At 32.0% G+C, this 20,591-nt stretch overlaps 1 pseudogene; it reads right to left on the bottom strand.

The window, feature by feature from the left end:
- Nucleotides 1–2,367: 2,367 nt before the first annotated feature.
- LOC123195087 overlaps nucleotides 2,368–20,591 on the bottom strand; it is a 61,411-nt pseudogene continuing 43,187 nt past the window's right edge.

The following is a 20,591-nucleotide window of genomic DNA, read 5'->3' as shown; positions in this document are numbered from 1 at the left end:
GATTGATCATATAAATAGAATACATTGTGATACATGGAGTATAATACTTATTCTTAGAAGATTTATTGCCATTATTCATTTATTTTTGTTTCTTTTCTTCAATAATTACATTGAAAATGATGATTTTTCTTCTCCATATAACTGCTATATGTAGTTAATACAGAAGCTATTATAAAAGCTGAGGTGGTCCATAACTCCCCTTGTTTTTACTCCACTTCAGTTTTTTCATCCTTAATGATGGAATAAATATTTAAGTGTAATGAAAAAGGTCCCCAAGTTGAACGAATTTTGTCATAGATATACCATCATACTGAAAATTTGGATCACTTGGAAGAGCTTTTCATTCAAAGGAGTTTCTAGTGGTTTCTGCATCAAATTCATCTTACAATGGCTGAAGGTTGGTTTTAAATTCTAATTTTATTATATTTTATGCAATTTTGTTTCTATACATATGTATAGAGACTTAAATTTTTGGCTAACAAAATAATATTATATACTCTTATAGTAAATATCAATTTGAGTTCCAATAATGATATCTTATCATATAATTAGATGTTATTATATTTGAGATCACCTAATTAATAGTTGACACGTTATCATTGGTACCTAAATTGATGCCCAATATAAGTGCACGTAACATCACTCTATCATACATATACATACACACAGTCTATTGCTAAGTACGCTCTTGTAGGTTATATCAGCAATTCAATCACTAAGAGGCAAGTCTTAGAGAAATGTCCTCGCAAATTCTCTAACAGTAGCATGTATGCATGTATGTTTTTGGATTTTGTACCAAATAAAGGATCTATGTTTTTGCATTTGTATTGCATATTTGTGTGATCACCAACGCAAAGTCAGGGTGGACCAGCCCTAGCACATTTTTTGCTCTCCATAACTTTTCTTGAGAGAATTTAGAATAATGATGTTTGCAACAACACATTCTTCACAAACTTTGAACGGAATGACAATTTGAGGAAGACCGATTACTATATTATTCAGTTGGAGAGTCTTTAATCCACCAAAATTCAAGAGGTCATAGCAAAAATGTCAAAGCCATGATGGATCTCTCACTTCAGCCATTAAAAAAGATTGAGCACTTTTAATCTTCATTGGAAATAACCTGTTTGAACTCATTTGAGCTATTACAATAGATCCTCTAGACAGGTCATATATTTTACAAGGACCTTTTTGAATGGTTATTTCATAACCCTTTTCTAGCAATTAACCAACACTAACAATGTAATACCTTTGGATGAATGTAAAAGGCATTTCGGTCATTTCTGTATTATTCAATATTATATTTTATTGCTCAAATTTTGATTTAATTGTGTACGTATGTCTGTTTTAGGAGATTGTGTATACTTGTGGATTATATATGCGCATATATATATATATATATATATATATATATATATATATATATATATATTTATATAGTATATATGTTTGTATTATCTAATTATCTCAATCCCAAAAACGTTTGCATGGGATGACCATGACTCCCAAAAATAAACTTGCTCTAGATAAAGAGTTGCCATAGAAGAACGCCACCTTCTGTATATATCCAAAAGAAAACATATTGCAGAGATCGAAAAATTTTTTTTCTGATTTACCTAGTGCCTATCCACTAGAGAAGGAGAGGCAAAGCCTTCAGTGTGCCATCAAGGGAAGAAATTGCTGGGGAAAACTTTGCCACGCGAAGACCGTCGTAGTTGTCGAAAGACAGGTAGGCTTTCAATCCATTATTCCCTCTTGCACCTAAGTTCTGTAAATTGGATTGTATTGCTGCGTATGTATATATATTTCTAGATGCTTAGTTATAGTAATGGTGTATGCATGTTTTAATATATATGAAGATTAAATATACGACTGTGTATGTAAATTCTGAATTTGTTATTTCTTGAGGATATGCGATGATGATCTATAATATAATTCTTGAATAAATCCTGTATGAACTGCTAGAGTAAGACCATGAGTCGATGATTAAATATGCAAAAGAAAGAAAAGAAAAATTAATAAAGAAGTTGGAGAAAGGGGGAAACAGGAGCCACCGTGTTTGTTCCAAACAGCAAGATGAGGAGCATGTGTGTGCGGATAACCAGGCTCCATCATGCGTGAGAGGTGTGAGATTAGGCTTCGGATGGGTCGTCGTCGTCTGCCACCACCTAAAATCTCAGCAAACAGCGAAACTGTGCCAAGTATTCACTGTGCACAACGCCAGACGTGCAGCGCGCACTCCAAGCAAGAGCAAAACCATTGGGAGTGAAAATTTAATTTTTGCACAGTTGCACGCACGCGAGCCATGCATTTGGGCTGTGAGTGCTTAATGGAAAAATGAGTGTTCCTTCTATTAATTTTGTCTCATGATTAACAATTTTTATCATTACAAGTTGGACAAAAACAATCACAATACAACCACAACACACTCTTTGTGTGTATATCGATCACACTAATTCAGGGAGTATCTTGTACCTTTAAACTCCTTATTTTGATTTTGTCCAATGAGGACATTGTCTGATTACAAAGATCACAGAAATAATACCACACACCCAAAAAATAAAAAATATATATATAGTTTTGTAGATAATATACCAAACTGAAGTACCTGAAAAATTCGCCTCCTAGTTTTAATATCGGGAAGAGGAAACTCAATCTTCCTGTCTATTCGTCCAGGACGCAGCAAAGCAGGATCCAGACTCTCAATTCTATTTGTCGCAAGAATCACTTTGACATCTCCTCTTGAATCAAAACCATCTAACTGATTGAGCAACTCCAACATTGTCCTCTGAATCTCACGTTCACCGCCCGAATGTGCATCATATCTGGCAAATAAAATTACAACAGAAAGGTCAACCACAGCTGACAGGCAACAATTTGCATTGCCTTATGTTCCAAACATTCATATTAAAGAAAGAACCCAACTGCATCAATTTCATCAATAAAGACAATTGATGGTGAAAGATCATCTGCAACTCTAAAGAGTTCTCTGACCAATTTTGGGCCATCTCCCAAGTATTTCTGAATCAATTCACTTCCAACAACACGCAAGAAAGTTGCTGATGTTGAGTTTGCCACTGCCTGAAGTAAAATAAAAGAACATTATCCAGTGTGAAAGATTAATCCAGCTAAAATTATGGTTTTTTCCCTGATTTGCCAAATATTGTTATTCCATTCGTTTAAAAACTTGAAAAACAACATTTCTGAATCTTGATCTCCATAGCAACTGAAAACTGGCTTCATTTAGAAAGAGCTATGAAAGATCTATTGCGAAAACTATGGTATGTACTGTATCTGACAGTTTTACTCAAATATAGAGAAACATAGCTCGTACAGCAGAGAACAGTTGCTAGACCCAAAATATCTATATTAGACAGAGAGAAACAGAAGTTGATAAAGCAATATCCTCATCTTTTGCACCTTACACCCTAGTGCTAGACCCAGAAGGAAGACAAATCAAGTCACCCATATAGCCTCTCCTAACACAATCGCACCATGTATCAGAGTACTTAATGCTTCAAATATGTTGATAGAGACAATAAGTAGTAATTATAAATTGTGTAGATTTTCAGATTCTAAATAGATTTACAACTTTACCTTCAGAGCTTAGAAATTTTTGTTAACTGTTGCATGTTATAGCTATTCATGTCCATAAATAAAATGCAATAAAAGAAGCCAATAAACAAAAGAAACAAGTATGCACCTTCGCAAGCAAAGTTTTTCCAGTTCCCGGCTCCCCATAAAGTATAACTCCTTTAGGAGGTTTGATACCAATGTCTTCATACAATTCAGGATGAGTAAGTGGAAGTTTCACAGCTTCTTTAATTTCCTGTATTTGGGCATCCAACCCACCAATGTCAGCATATGATTCCAACGGGGCCTTCTCAACCTTCATCACAGATACCATGGGATCAACATCATCTTGAAGAAGCCCAACCACAGAAAGGACCTGAACAGATAATAAAGAAAAAACCAATAAGAATTTCCATAATTTAATTCATCCAAAATATTTGGCATTCCTATTCTCAATGAAGTCATAAATACATTCTAAATGCTCTACCTGAATACATTCTTAATGGAATAACTTCACCCCTCTCCTTAAAATCATTCCACACATCATTCTGATTTATCTCCACATAAACAACACTTGAAAAAAAAAAAAAAAAAAAAACACAACGAAAAAAAAAAAGAAAAAAAACACAACAAAACCTCAAACTTGAAAAACACATTAATTCCATTTATACAGTTAAATCAAATCATAATCCAACTTAAACAAAACTTTCATTCTAACATACCAATATGTATTGCTAGTAAACAAAACTACAAATTCTCTTACCTACTCCAAAAATCACATCACTTAAAGTTTAACCCGCTTAAACACTTGCAATCAAATCAAACATGAATCCCATTTAACAATTTAAACTAAGTTAAGCCTTAAACCCCCTCCCTCCCAATCACTTGAAATTAAATCAAACCCTAATTCCCACTCCAAAAGTGTTAAAATACTACATTCAATGTCAAAACTCACATGGTTACAAGTTTTACCTACTAAACTCTTGCAGTTAAATCAAACAATAGTCTCACTTAGTAAATTCTACAAATTCAGCATTCCATGAAAAAATTCACACCATACAAATCTTTTACCCTATATGTAAGCATAAATCAAACTAATTCCAGGATCACAGAAAGCATACCCGGTTGTCTTAATCTGACAATTGATGATGATTTGGTGATTCGATGAACTCTTGAAACTATCCACAACACAATTTGCTGATTATCTCTCGTTTCTGCAATAATTCTTCCAGAGAATTGATTTGGAAGAGTATTGTATTGATCACTGTTTTTGTTTTGCTTCTGTTTCAGTTACTGTTAACTTCCCAATGGAAGTTACATGCTTTTAAATAAGAGGGGGAGTGGCAGTTATTAAAAATAACTGTCAAGGGCAATATTGTAATATTACCTATCATGGGTTAACCTTATAACCCTAATGGATCGGGTCAACCCATCATGGGTGGACCGGATCCAATATCTCCCACTCACACATGATGGGTGATCCGAATCACAATACTCTTCTACAGAAATCTTACAGAACAGAGCAATTCATACTAGCAAATGTGTCGTGCGACCTTGCGAGCAACCTGCACTTGGGAGCTAATTTACTATGCATCTGTTAGGAATAACATAGTCACTTCAACCCAAAATAAAATAAAGCGTTAGTCTCGCAGCACCCCAGACTTACTCGATAACACTAGCTCCCTTTAATCCCTCATTTATTATTATGTTATATTCCTATGTATCCATGATCAAGTCTAATCTCTTGTATGAGTGACATGACCGGCTGACCAATGGACACACGTAATATATAAGTCTTCCTCATCTACTCGGAATTCTCAATTTAAACTTAGCTGCTTTTCTAGTCATGTTCCATAGACTGAATCATTCATAGTCATAGGTTCCAAGCTAAGATAGCAACACTAAGAATAAACATCAAATAACAGTAAAGAGTCAAAGGGTATCATCATGAGGTAATCATCATAAAGTCTTACACAGTGAAGGAGCAGGGATTCATCCTTCCACTACTTCAAGCGGTCGTCTTATTCATGCACACATGGTATGAATCATGTGCTACAATGTATATCTTTTCAAAATTTCATTACTAACATTGTACAGATCTTAGTTCAGTCGCTGCACTAAGCGTCTAACCTGAGTTCTTAATCATCTCTCCAATCTTGCAGGTGTCTTTATCTATTAAGAACTCACATCTGGCATTCACAAGTTATTTGGACGTGGGGAATCCAAATCAATCATTTTCAAATCTATCAAGTCATGACCTCATCTTGATTAATCATCAAGGCGACATATCAAATAATTCATTTCTTGAACAATTCTCATTTTCTAAGTGCGTTCTTCAAGCCGCATCAACCTCAAGAAATATGTCTCATCTTTGCATGCTCTCCTCAACGTCAAAGGCGATTGCTCATGTGAGAGAGCCAATCAAACTTGTGTGACATTATCATCTTGTTGAGATTTCAAAAATAAACAATGTGTATATCCATAAACACCATGAATTCAAACACATAAAATAAATTCAAACTCTTTGATGTTCTAACGTTGTGTTACAAGTACAATATATACTCAACAAGTCATCTATCATATTCTACGCAAGCCAAGAGACTTAACATGTGTAAGATATACATCTCTTGAGATCGGTTTAGTTAGAGGATCAGCAATCATGTTATGCGTAGAAATATATTATACGATCACTTCCTTCTTTCAAATGATGTCTTTGACAAAGTTATATCTGGTGTCGATATGTTTAGTTCTATTATGGAATTTGGGATCCTTTGTGAAAGCTATTGCAGCTTGATTATCATAATGCATAACTATTGGACCAACGATGCATCCATTACACCCAAATTCTCAAAAAATCTTTTCAACCAAACAACTTCTTGCACAGCAGCAGAACATGCTACAAATTCTACTTCTATTGTGGATAAGGCTATGCATGTTTGTTTCTTACTGCTCCAAGATATAGTGCCATTTTGGAGTAAAAAAGCATAACCTGAAGTTGATTTGCGTTGGTCCAAGTCACTACCCTAGTTAGCATCCAAATAGCCAACGATACGCAAATCCTTTCCTTGGTAGCACAAACAATAATCCACAGTGCCTTTCAAATATCTCAATATCCTCTTTGCAGCCTTCCAGTGTTCCTTTCCTGGATTCGATTGATATCAACTAACCAATCCAACAGCAAAGCATATATTAAGACGAGCACACATCATCGCGTACATGAGACTTCCAACCGCATTTGAATAAGGTACTAGAGACATTTCATTTCTTTCGTTTTGAGTCTTTGGACACAAGTCTTAGCTCAATGAATCGCCTTTTGACACAGGATTATCTACGGGCTTGCAGTTTCCCATGTTGAATCATTCTAAAATATTTTGGATATAATGCTCTTGTGACAGAGCCAAAAGTCTCTTTGAACAATCCCTTTTGATTTTTATACCTAAAATATAATCTGCTTCACCCATATCCTTCATGTCAAAATTTGCAGATAACTAATTTTTAATGATCATCACATATTCCAAATCACTCCCAGTTATCAACACATTATCCACATAAAGAGATAGAATTACAAATTTATCATCAGATCTTTTCACATAAACACAATGATCTTGTTCTAACATCTTAAAATTATAAGACAATATTGTCTTATGAAATTTTAAGTACCATTGTCTTGATGACTGTTTTAGGCCATATATAGATTTTTAGAGCTTGCACACTTTACGCTCTTGGCCTTTTACCACGAAACCTATAGGCTGATCCATGTAGATTTCTTCGTCAAGCTCTCCATTAAGAAAAGCTGTTTTGACATCCATCTGATGCAATTTTGGATCTAAGTGTGCTACTATAGCTAGAATGACATGGGTTGAAGTAAATCTCACAATGGGTGAAAAGGTTTCTTCATAATCTATACCTTCTTATTGAGTATAGCCTTTTACCACTAGGTGAGCTTTGTATCTATCTATTGAGCCATCCGTCTTTCGTTTAATTTTGAGAATCCATTTATTCCCAATAGGTTTTCGATCCGGTAGTAAGTCCACTAGACTCCAAACTTGGTTAAGTTCCATGGATTTCATTTCTTCCTCTAATGCTTCTTGCCACTTTTCCTTATTAAGGGATAATAGAGCTTCTTTGATATTTTTAGGCTTATCGTCTTCCGGAGGAGCAGTTATGAAAACTTCATTTTCAATTTCGAAATGTCTCTTGGGGATTCGAGAATGTTCGCTCTTACACAATTGAGGATTTTCGCTCCCACTATTCGAAATAGGTTGGAGCATAATCTCATTGCTCCCACTATCTGGAACAAGTAGAGACATCGTCTCTTGTGACATAACTAATGGTCACTGGGATGAACCTTCTCTACATTCCTCTTCCGTTTCATATAGATAAAGACTTTTATCGATATCACCCTTTTCAGGAAATTCATTTTCTATGAACGTCACATCTCGAGATTCTATTTCAGTCATTCTTCCATTAGAGTCCTCTCCTATGAACATATACCCTTTAGAGTGTTCAGAGTATCTTATAAAGATACATTTCTTACCTCTTGGACCCAATTTTTCGAATTTATGGAATGTGTCACGGATATATGCAGTAGACCCCCAAGGGCGCATCATATTTAATTCAGGTTTCCTACCTATCCATAACTCATAAGGTGTAGAAATTACTGACTTAGTAGGCACACGGTTAAGTATATAAGTCGCAGTCATTAAAGTATCTCCCCAATACGAAATTGGAAGATTTGCTTGCGCTATCATAGACCTAACCATTTCCAATAGTGTTCGATTTCGTCTCTCTGCTACACCATTTTGTTGCGGAGTTTGGGAATCGTCAATTGTCTCATAATTCCTTTTTCACTACATAATTCCTTAAATTTGGTAGATAAATATTCACGACCTCGATTAGTTCTCAAGGCTTTTATTCTTTTGTCCAACTGATTCTCGACCTCATTCATATAATGTCTAAAACAATCTATTGCTTCTAACTTATAGGAGATGAAATAGACATAACCAAAACGTGAATAATCATCTATGAAAGTGATGAAATAGAATGCTCCTTTTCTAGCTCTAACATTCATAGGTCCACAAATATCTGAGTGTACAAGTTGCAGAGGAACTTCAGCTCTAATAGCTTTGCCAAAAGGTTTTCTAGTAGTTTTTCCTGCTAGACAATGCTCACAAATAGGCAAATCTATTTTTGTGACAGGTCCTAATAAACCTTCACGGGCCAATCTGTTCATTCTCTCTTGGCCAATATACCCTAATCTAGCATGTCATTTATTTGCATCCACATCTAGACTATTAGAAGTTGCAAATAAAGAAAAACTAACAATATTATCATTAATACAATTTAAGGTGTCCAGCACCATAAAACATATCGTTATAAAAAAGTTTAACCAAGTTTTCAGAGAAAATAAAATAATATCCCAGTTTTAAAAGAACCATTATAGAGACCAGATTTCGTCGAATTTCTGGAGCATATAAAACATCATATAGGTACAAGGTTTGACCACCGCGCAAAACTAATTTGCATGTACCCATTCCTTTTACTTTAACTTTGGTATTATTACCTACATATATCCACCGTATTTCCCTCGGTATTCGATGAAATTCTACGAAAGTGTCTCTATCACGAGCTATATGGTCTGTGGCTCCTGAGTCTACGATCCACATATGATGAGATTCAGTTAAGAAAACGGTACTAGAAACATAAATCTCACAATTTGAGACAAGATAAGACAATACCTTTTTCGGCTCTGTGCATTCACAGGCGAAATGACCCTTGTTACCACAGTTATAACAGGTCAGTTTAGACTTATCTCTTTTCCCATAGCGTTTACCTCTTTTGCACTTGAACCATTTGTTCTTGTTCACAGGTCCTTGGACGATCTCTTTTCATTTTCCAAATTTTTTCCATTTTCTCTTATAGCCAAAAAACTTCTTCGAACTGGACTCAGCAACATATGCTTGAGCATTTAGTCCAGTAACCTCTAGGCACTCAGCTTCTAGTTTAAGGTGGCGAGCAATATCATCAAAAGTCTTGATATTGTCATTATAGGTCATGTTCACTTTCATGTGCTCCCAACCATCAGGAAGAAATCGTATAACAACCTGCACTTGCTGTTCATCAGTCAGTTCATGCCTAACTTTCTTCAGCTCAATTATCATGTTCGATATTTCCCTCAGATGTTGCTTTATTGGTTTATTGGGAACTTTCTTATATGTGTCAAACTTGATGGTCAACTACCGTAGTTTAGAGACGGTCGTTCCTCCAAACTTTTCTGTCAATGCTACCCACATAGCATTTGCAGTTTCAAATTGCTCATACTGATAAGCAATATCATCATTCAGTGAGTTGATGAGTATTCCTCTGGCAGTCGAATCTTTCTTTTTCTAGGAATTATAAACGTCTATATTATGCCTATGTTGGGCATTATTAGGATTCTGCCCCTCAGCCAGTTGGGGCTCATCCATAACCTGATTAACAGCTTCCAAGGCATCCTGTTCATCTAGGATATAGTGCATTCTCATTCTCCATATTTTATAATTGTCTCCATTCAATCTTTCTCCCTTATTCAAATCGGCAATTATGTTTTTCGAAGCCATTTCAATATATAACTACAGAGATTCGCAACACAACACCAACAATAAGATATATACACATTTTATTGTCGCAATTGTGCATTAAAGATTAAAATATGTCACATAAGACATAGAGTCGAAAGTTCACTATGTTCCCAATCATCGTCTATGACACAAATGTTTCATATTTTAACAATTAATCCAATCGCGTCAATGTATATTCTAGACGAGAATAATTTAATTCTACCGGTCTTAGAATTCCCACAAATAATCCATAAAACATATATATTATATCAACATTGAAAGTTCAACATAACAATAATTCAAAATTAAACAAATATGCATGAAATAAATATGGACATGAAATTCAATGACTATGACTAACTTCTGAACAATCCTTGGCTTGAGATTTGTACAATTTAAAACATGGCATCTTGTTAATTAAACGCTCTCCATATTTATAGGGATTTGATCTCCACCAATCAGATTGAGAAAAAACATTTTCTCTATCTCTAACAATACTAGGAGTAACTTTATCTAAGATAAAGTTATTATCATGCTTGCGATAGCCTACATGCCTCGCATTACGTTGATTTGGGAAAATAGAGAGTGATGTAGATTTTCTTATATTTATTACAATTTTGCGTTCTTTAGCGAGCTATAATTCATCCACACATTGCCAATAATTCTTAAATTTCTTGCCCCAAACAAGATTAGAAATTATTGAAGTCCAATAATCTGGCAATGATCTTAGTAATCCAGATATCCTCTCCTTTTCAGTTAACTTTATGCCCTTCTCTTTTAAATCATTATATCTCTCATACATGACACCAAGGTGAGTGTAAAGATTATGCACTGGATTCATCTTATAGTTTAGATAGTAGTCTTTAGTCAACATGTTCACCCTATATATATGACCAACAAATGGACAATAATAAATTATACATGCATAACAATATAAACAACACATGTTCACATATTTAGCAAAGTATAATTCAAAACCATGATCAAAATAACACTAATAAGTGTTTAATTCATGTATAAACAGATCACACAAAACTGAATCTAAGCTAATATAAGCTGCTGAGAATTAATAGAAGCATGCACGCGCTTCCACTCACCAAAATAATGTCTCACGTACTTCCACGCATCGAACAACTCAATTCACGTGTTGTCACGAGCCTCCACGCGTTAGGACCAGGTCCTCACGCACAGTCAAAGCGCTTACCATTGATTGGTCAATAGTTTGACCATTGACTAGTCAATAATTGACCCCGATTGACCAGGTTACCATGGGTCAGGATTCGGATTGGATCGGCCTGGTTGACCAAATGAGTTGAACCGTTGACCATCAGGTTTGACCAACCCATTGACCATTTGGGTTGGGCAATTAGGTTTTCCTAACCCGATTGTGACCCGCGACGTAGTATGAACCCTAACATTTTGATGGCAAAATTGGCCGTCTTCCGATCAATCTCCGACGAAAATTTCATAGGGCTTTTGAAGCCCGTGACACGAAGATAAAGATACATCAAATTTCAGGCGACGAAGTCACCGGATTTTGGCTAATTAAAAGCATGAATGTCACGGTTTTTGGGCGATGCATAGTCCACTGAATTTCGTCCAATTTCATGCGATTTCATGTAATTTTTTTCTAATTAATCATGAAACTAATATCCAGGATTCATCCTAACATGATTCTAAGCATCAATTTCACAAAATTGCAACAAATCCATCAATAAGCATAATCATCCGTATGTATTATTTAATAAATAAATTACTGTTCAAGTAATTCAATCTCTAAACATGCTTCCTAATCATGTTTATATCACCAACATCACAATTACACAGATATAAGTGGCTCTGATACCAATGTAAGCATAAATCAAACTAATTTTAGGATCACAGAAAGCATACCCGATTGTCTTAATCTGAAAATTGATGATGATTCGATGATTCGATGCACTCCTAAAACTATCCACAACACAATTTGTTGATTATCTCTTGTTTCTGCAAGAATTCTTCCAGAGAATTGATTTGGAAGAGTATTGTATTGATCACTGTTTTTGTTTTGCTTCTGTTTCAATTATTGTTAACTTCCCAATAGAAGTTACATGCTTTTAAATAAGAGGGGGAGTGGCAGTTATTAAAAATAACTGTCAAGGGCAATATTGTAATATTGCCTATCATGGGTTAACCTTATAACCCTAATGGATCGGGTCAACCCATCATGGGTGGACCGGATCCAATACTATACTTTAAAGCCCAACATTATAAAGCAAGCCATAATTTGAAAAATAGACCTTAAATCCCACTAATAATTTGCAATTACATCAATCGTCAAATCCACCTCACAAGCGATATAAATTCATATCCTATTTCAAAGTTCACATAATTACAAACTCTAACCTCCAATTGTCAACTGCCACATCACGAATCAAACCGTTATTCCCAAATTCTCCAAAAAAAAGCCTTATTATGCATAAGAATAGCACATCCAGTGATACGAACCTTAGGAGAACCATACCTCAAAAGCTAGCTATTGAGATGGCAGAGCTTAAGGCCATATAAACCCCACACTAGTTACCCATACTTTCCAATGTGGGATCCAAGTCTCATACCTTGTACTTGGGATCCTAACATACCATCATGCTCCGCAGCCCTGACATCCACGTGGGCTGGCTGTGCACTAGCTCTTTGCTAGCCCCAGACAAACACTGCAATGCCGGCGTCACCACCCACGTCACACGATTGCAACTGAGAGACGTGGTGATGGCTCTAATACCACTATTGCACGAAGTCGCACTAAATTTGAGAATTAAGAAAATTCCAAAAGCAGAGAAAGGTTACAAAATAGGAGAGGGAAGCTTAACATGAGTTTTGTGCCAAAAACTGAATATTTTCATTATTTTTCCATTATTTAAGACACCACACTCCACTAATGGAACGACATCGTATCAACTAAACAATGACAATCAACAAACAAGACAACACACCATATCATATAATTACGTACAATTGAAAAGTACTAAGTAATGAAACATAATTGCAAAAGGACACTGTCCTTATGCCCAGCTAACTTTTTTTATTTACTTCATATTTCCATTTTCCCTCCATCACCCATAAGTGCCTCTAAATTGTTCAGTCTGCAACATCCAGGCTCCAGCTGATCCTTATCCATGAACGATAAAATCCCCACATAATACTCAGACAATCGCATGATTCTCATCAATCAATTCCTTCAAATTGCCCACGCTCATGGGTGTCCCACGCAGATCATCAACCTTCGATCGGTCCTCCTCATTCTTTTCCTCCTGCAGCTTCAACCTCTCTTGATTCGCTAGGAACTCCTCCTTCATTAACAGATAATCCTTGACGCACTCCAGCTTCAAGAGTCGAAGCTTGCATTTCGTCAGTGGGGTCACGGTGGGGAGTTTGTTGTTTGTGGCTAATGCGTGAAGGCGGAGCTGCCAGCTTTAATTTTTAGTCCTTGTTATTTGAAGGGTCCTTCCGGTCACCGCCCTGCTGGTTAAGACCGCTTGAGAGGCCTTGTCTTATTGGTTTGGTTGGGTTTTGGGGTTCAGAAAGAGTAAGATTCAGCTCAAAAGGGCATGGTCTGCTACTATACTAGGTCAGGTCCGGCCCAACACGATCAATACTGTAGCCCGCCTATTAAAAATTTAAAAAAAAAATAAATTTTTTGGCTTTGCGGGCCAGAAGCCATTCAGGCCAGTAGCCGTTGGCCTGGCAAAAAAATTAATTTTTTGTACTTTTTATTATTTTTTCTCCAAATTGTTCTCTCTCCTTTCCACTCCAAAAATTCATATATACACTCTCAATCTCATATTTTCTCATTCTCAAACTCTTTAAATTCATAAACAATATTTTTCTATGATTGTAATTTAGTTTTCATTTTAACTTTATCAATCAATTTTTATTTCTTATATTTTTATTTATCAAAATATTTTACAAATAGATATAGACTCAAATGAGTTCAATTTATTTGAATATTATAATGCTAATAATATTATTGATGATCTATGTGAAAGAGAAGCACGGGCACCAACATATGAAAATGGGATAACCATAAGCTCGATAGGAAAAAAATAAAACAAAAGTCTATGGTATGAGACACTTCGAACAAATTCAAGAAACGATCGAAAGAAGAGTAATTTATCGAGTAGTATGTAAACACTACAGTTCATGTTTAACATATGTTAATCGGGTGGCATAGAGCATATTTGTTGATATATTATAAATTATTATAAAAAAATTTCATATGAGATGGGAGGATAACATTAACTTGTCTTTACTAGATTGTGATTCGTTAGTCCCAGTGCCAATATAGCAAGAGGCTTAAGTGGTTTTGGGCACATAAAAGAAATGTTCACTATCACGTTCAATCAAATGAAAATGTGATACTTCATGACCAAGTATGTTGTTATTTTTGACCAACCATTTTCTTACGCTGAAGATAAAATATTAAAATGGATAATGTAAAATCATGTTAAACCACATTTAAAAGAATTTTTACTTATACTTTTAGGTTAGATATTTTTAGAAATTATGTATTAATAAAATTAAAAGTTAATAAAGAACTTTGCAATTTTAATGATGTTATTTTAATAACTTCATACTTATGGATTACCATAAATTAAGGCATAAGGTACTTATGTATAATTACCTATTACATTAATTTTGATTGACAGTTATGTAAAAATGTAATTACATTTAAAATATTCACATAATGGTCTTAAAATTTATCAACATTAACTAATATTTTGATAATTATATATTTGTATTGAATTCTATTTTTGTATTGAATTATATATTTGTTCTATTCAATCGAAGATTATTTTATATTAAATATATATGTTGTTTTATTAATTTAATAGTTCAAGATGGTTTGAGCATAACTAAATATCATATATCAACAATTAGGTATATCATCGCATATATTTCATCCTTCTCACTATAAATTTAAACATATCATGAATTATATAAGTCAATAGAGTTAAAATGAAAAAATTACTAAATGAATTCTCTTTAATTTGAATCTAAAATCATCTATGTGATTTCATGTGTTTATAACACACTTTTTTATGTAACATATTTTCGTATGATTATATCTTTGATAAAATTTAAAATATAATATTTTTTGAAATCAAAAATTAGTTTCACATGACTTCACACGTTTCTGATATACATTTTATGTAATATTTGTCTTTCATTAATAAGTGATGAAAGCATAATTAAAATTCTATAGTAAAACTCATAATTGAGAACTCGTCTAAGTTCAAAATATTATTACATGATTTTATTACAATAAGTTTTTAATATAAATATTAATTCATTAACTAAAAAGAAGTAGATTTATGATTTAACCTCAATACATAACATTTCTTATTCGTTAACAAGTAATAAAGAAATGTTGTAGACTTCATTAACAAGTAGATTTATGATTTAATTTATACTCTAACTCTATATTCTTTATATGTATTGCACTTTCATTATTAGTTAAAAAAAAAAAAAATCTACCTTTGCCTCGGGTTATTTGGTTTTATGTTATGAAAATTAATCAATTTATGATTGTTATAGGAGATTTATTATAAAATATTTCTATGAGGTTTAAAGTAATTGTCTGAGTTTTATATTAATTAATGTTGTCTATTCATAGTAATTTTTAATATAAATATTGTTGTACATTCTTTGTTATTTTGATATTTCAAAATTTATAGTGATTAATATTCCTTTTTTGAAACTTAATTGAACAATGGCTTTAAGAGGTATTAGATTTGAGGAATATTTTATTAACAAAATTAAGATTCCTTATTATAAATTATTACTAATTAAATTTGATAAAAATTGGTAGATATAAAAAATTATTATGTTTGATTAGATATGATAAAAAAAATATTAGTAATTATTTTATTTAAATACTCTTGAGTATAATTATTCTAAAATATTTTTTATGTTATTTGTTATATTAATTAAAAATGAAATATTTTTTTCTTAAAAAATTAATAAATAAAAATATAATTATAATAAAATCAGGATTATCTTGGTAATATTTTAATATCTAAGATAGAGGTGCTAATTAGATTAACTCTTAGGGGGCATTTAGTTTGAGTAATGTTTCATTACCAAAATAGATAGATTACTTAGAAGATTACTGAATATAAATGATTACTGTGTTTGATAAAATTTGATAAACATAAATAATTATTGTGTTTAGTTAAAGGTAATAAAAGAATAATTGTTAATTATTTTACTTAAATACCCTTGAATACAATTATTTTTAAATATTTTTTATATTATTTGTTATATTAATTAAAAATAAATTTATTTCTGTCTCAAAAAATTAATAAATAATAATATAATTATAATAAAATCAAGATTACTTTGGTAATCGTTTAATATCTAAGGTGAAGGTGGTAATCAAATTATCACCTATATTACCTCTCACATCAGCATTGGTAATACAAGATTATTGTAATATTTTATTATTGACAAATTAAATAAGATAATAAAAGATAGATTACTAAAGTAATCTTTAAATTCTGGAACCAAACAGCCCCTTATATTATCTATTACATCACCATTGATAAGAAAAGATTACTAAAATATTTTATTAATTATAAACCAAACAAAGTAACGCACGTAATAAAATATAGATTATTAAAGTAATCTTTAATCTTCTTTAACCAAACGCCCCATAATGGCCAAAGTTATTGTATTAAGGTTTCAGAGAAGGGATTTAATTTATATATAATAGGTTATCGGATCTTCCATAAGAGGTCTAAAAAACCTTAAACACACAATGATATCTTTTAACTATGTCATAACTTATGAAATACATTGAACTATGTGTATTAATTACATTAAACTCCTCAGTAAACTTTCATAAAACTATTTAATTATTTAATTTTATTAAAACAAATAATAATTAAGTACCCACGTTAGTAAATTTTTTAACATAATCATTTTAGGATTGGAGGTGATTTTAAAAGAAATTATATATATTGTAATTTTTAATGTAAATTTACCCACATTTTTTTAAACCAACAAGAGAACATTAACATATATATAATAAATGAGATAGTGTCTTGAGCTTTTTCTATATCTAAAATTTATTATAAGACATACCTTCGAGGTTCAAAGTAATTTTTATCGAGTTTCATATTAATTAGTATCGTGTATTAGAAATAAATAAATATACATACATATACATTTTCTTTGTTATTTTGATCTTTAGAAATTGCAATATGAAAAGAAAATGGCTACTAAACTCATTTTATTGATAAAAATTTATCACAACATAAACAATTTCTTTAAATTTGAAATGAAATATCTTCTACTTCTTCAATGAACAAAAATACAAATTTCTTCTAAATCTTCAAGAAAGTCTACACCTTCCGCAAAATGCCAATACCAAAGCACAAGAATGCCTTCACCCTAATCGTGGCCAGAATCACAAAGCTCAAAATCTTCAAGGGCGGTGGTGAATGCAATTGTTCTCCATGTGATCGGTACCCTAATACTATAAAATCAATTGTAAGTTTACATTAAAGTATAATTAACATAAAGTATAAATTTAATAATAAATTATGAACTAAAGTGGTAATTAATTTAAAAGGATTTATGTAATGTAATATACTTTGATGGGGTTGTAATTAATGTTTTTCATAATAACTATATAAGGTTGGTCCTTTTTTTGCCCAAATGAAATTAAATTATTTTTACCATCAATTTTACGTAAGAAATGTCTACGTGAGAAAGGGACAAAAATCAAGTTTATTCTTCAATAATTAAACCAAAATCTTATATCGAATGACCAATGGAGTCAATTATGTCTAAATTCTCTTAATTTGTGATAATTGTAAGTTTTAATTTTTTTAAGAATAAAATTAGGACAAATTTAAGGTTAGTAGAATTCAAGAACAATGTTTGTACATATTTAAAGTTTTATATTGATTTGATACATATTAAAACTTAGAGGATATTTTACATTTTTATGTGAATCTATTTTATGGGTTTCTTGAATTACAGTATTTGATATAACTGTAATTAATTGTTTACCTTAATATTGGCAATATCAATTTAAATTAATCACATATTTGTCAAAATGTTGATATGATATTTACCCTTCTCTAGCTTGAAGATGGTTTGACATGCTCCCTGGAGAGAAGCGTAAACAAAACCACAGCAATGTATCAATTCCATGCTAAAATTTTTATGTTAAAATGACCCAAAGTGACAATTTCTTTGAGTAATCAGGAGATAAAAGATGTTTTGACAGCTTAATTAATATAGGTATTGAAGTGAAAAACAGCTCACAATGAAAATCATTAGACTCATTTTACATAAATTGATAGAACAAATTGACAAAAGAGAGAGAAATATCAACCTTTTTGAGGTCATATATGAAATATATTTTATATACTTCATATAAAGATAACATACGGTGTGTTCTCTTTTCCCCCATACTATCCGTTTCTATATGGCAATGAGTTTTTTATTCTGAGAAAACTTGATGTTGCTTTAAACAATATGTTAAACTTATAGCAAGTTTCGTAATTTTGAAATGTTAATGAGACTGAATCTATAAAGAGCTAAGACAAACAAAATAAGTTGACTTATTAAATAAAGATATTGTCCTATATTTTGAACTTATGTGGTTTAAAAACAGAAATGTGATTGAATTTATAGAGAGTTAAAGTGAATTAGATGGATTTATCTAGATAATTTATTAAATTAATTCTGTTTATTTTGAATTTATCACACATTTTTATTGTAATAATTTTTAATATAAAAATTATTTTAATAACTAAAAAGACGTATTTTTATAATTGTTGATCATTTGACCTAGGTAGAACAATCTTTAAGTTCAGTTTTGGGTATGTTGTTATATGGTCGTTTTGTGTTCGTTAATGAGGTATCCCGAGGTGGGCATTTTAAAGGAGTAGGATGCACAATTATGGATTTGGTGGGATTTATAATTTGAGCAACCTAATTTTGAGTTTTTAATTGATTACTTAGAAGTTGTGTTATCATATAATTGAATAATTTTAAATTAAAGATTTAAAATTGAGTATATTTAATAGTATTGTTCACAAGTTAATTGATTAAAGTAAGTGTCGGATAGTCGTCATGCAAGCCATGAGCAATTATACGTGCTTATAATTCATGAGGCCAAATTATTATATACCAACCAAGGTTTGATGACATGACAAATTACCATATATATGCTTCAAAAAAACAAATTATCACCCATTATCTATTTTTATTAATAAATGTTATTTGGTTATTCTGGACATGATTGTTTTGTTTTGTCTTTTTATTGAAATTACGAACCTACCATCTGTAATATTCTCAGGTACGTTTCAGGGATATTTATATCTTTTGACTCTGTTTCGAGATATTTCTAGTTTTAAATATATATGTTTACATGTATGTGTGTGCTTATATATATATATATATATATATATATATATATATATATATATATATATATATATATATATATATATATATATATATATATATATATATATATTAAAAGGGTATGGATATATATAAAGAGAAAAAAGACAAAACAAAGAAACTTCAAGCCTTTTCCATCATCTTCTCCCATCCATTTCAGCAGCCAACCTTCTTCATGTTATTTTCTTTTGTTTTGTGAAGATAAAGGAAGGAATTGAAGGGGTTTTGGAAGACAAAATAAGAAAAGAAAACAAATAAGCACTTTGGAAGTCTTGGTAACCAAAAGATCTCCTTCCTTTCCCTTTACCTATGTTTATATGCATGTTATGTGAATATGTTAGTGTGTTTTGGTGTTGATTTAAAGTGGTTTTGGTGATAAAGGAAGCAAAACAAAGAGGAGGGAGTCAACTTGTAAAGATTTAGCTTGAAACAAAGTAAGGGGTATTATCCTTGATATGTTTCATGTTTTATGCTTTTGGTTCCTTAGATCTATTTTATAAATGATGATTTTGAAGTTGAGAAATGTTGTTTTGTCATTTGGGGTATCTATGTGTGTGATTTTGTTTATGGCAGAGAGTTAGATAATATTTATAGTTTTGCCACTATTTTTGTCCCACGTTTTGACTGTCTTATCTGATGAATCATGAGTGCTATTATAGCCTGTTGGAAAGCTCTTTGAATCCTCGTTTCAATGATATATAGCTTGTATGAATTAGAGACCGTTTGGACTATTAAATTGCATGAACAAAAAAAATTGTCTTACCAAATAAACAGTGAAGACATTTTTTTGCCATTGAATTCATCCCACGTTTTAGCTATCTTATCTGATGAATCATGAGTTTTATTATAGCTTGTTAGAAAGATCTTTGAATCCTCTTTCCAATGATATATAGCTTGTATGAATTAGAGATTGTTTGGACTGTTAAATATTGTATGAACCAAAAAGACTGCTTTACCAAA

The sequence above is a fragment of the Mangifera indica genome, chromosome 13, assembly GCF_011075055.1.
Source record: "Mangifera indica cultivar Alphonso chromosome 13, CATAS_Mindica_2.1, whole genome shotgun sequence".
NCBI lineage: Eukaryota > Viridiplantae > Streptophyta > Magnoliopsida > Sapindales > Anacardiaceae > Mangifera > Mangifera indica.
The sequence above is the reverse complement of the archived record's forward strand: the minus strand, read 5'-3'. Positions and strand labels throughout refer to the sequence as shown.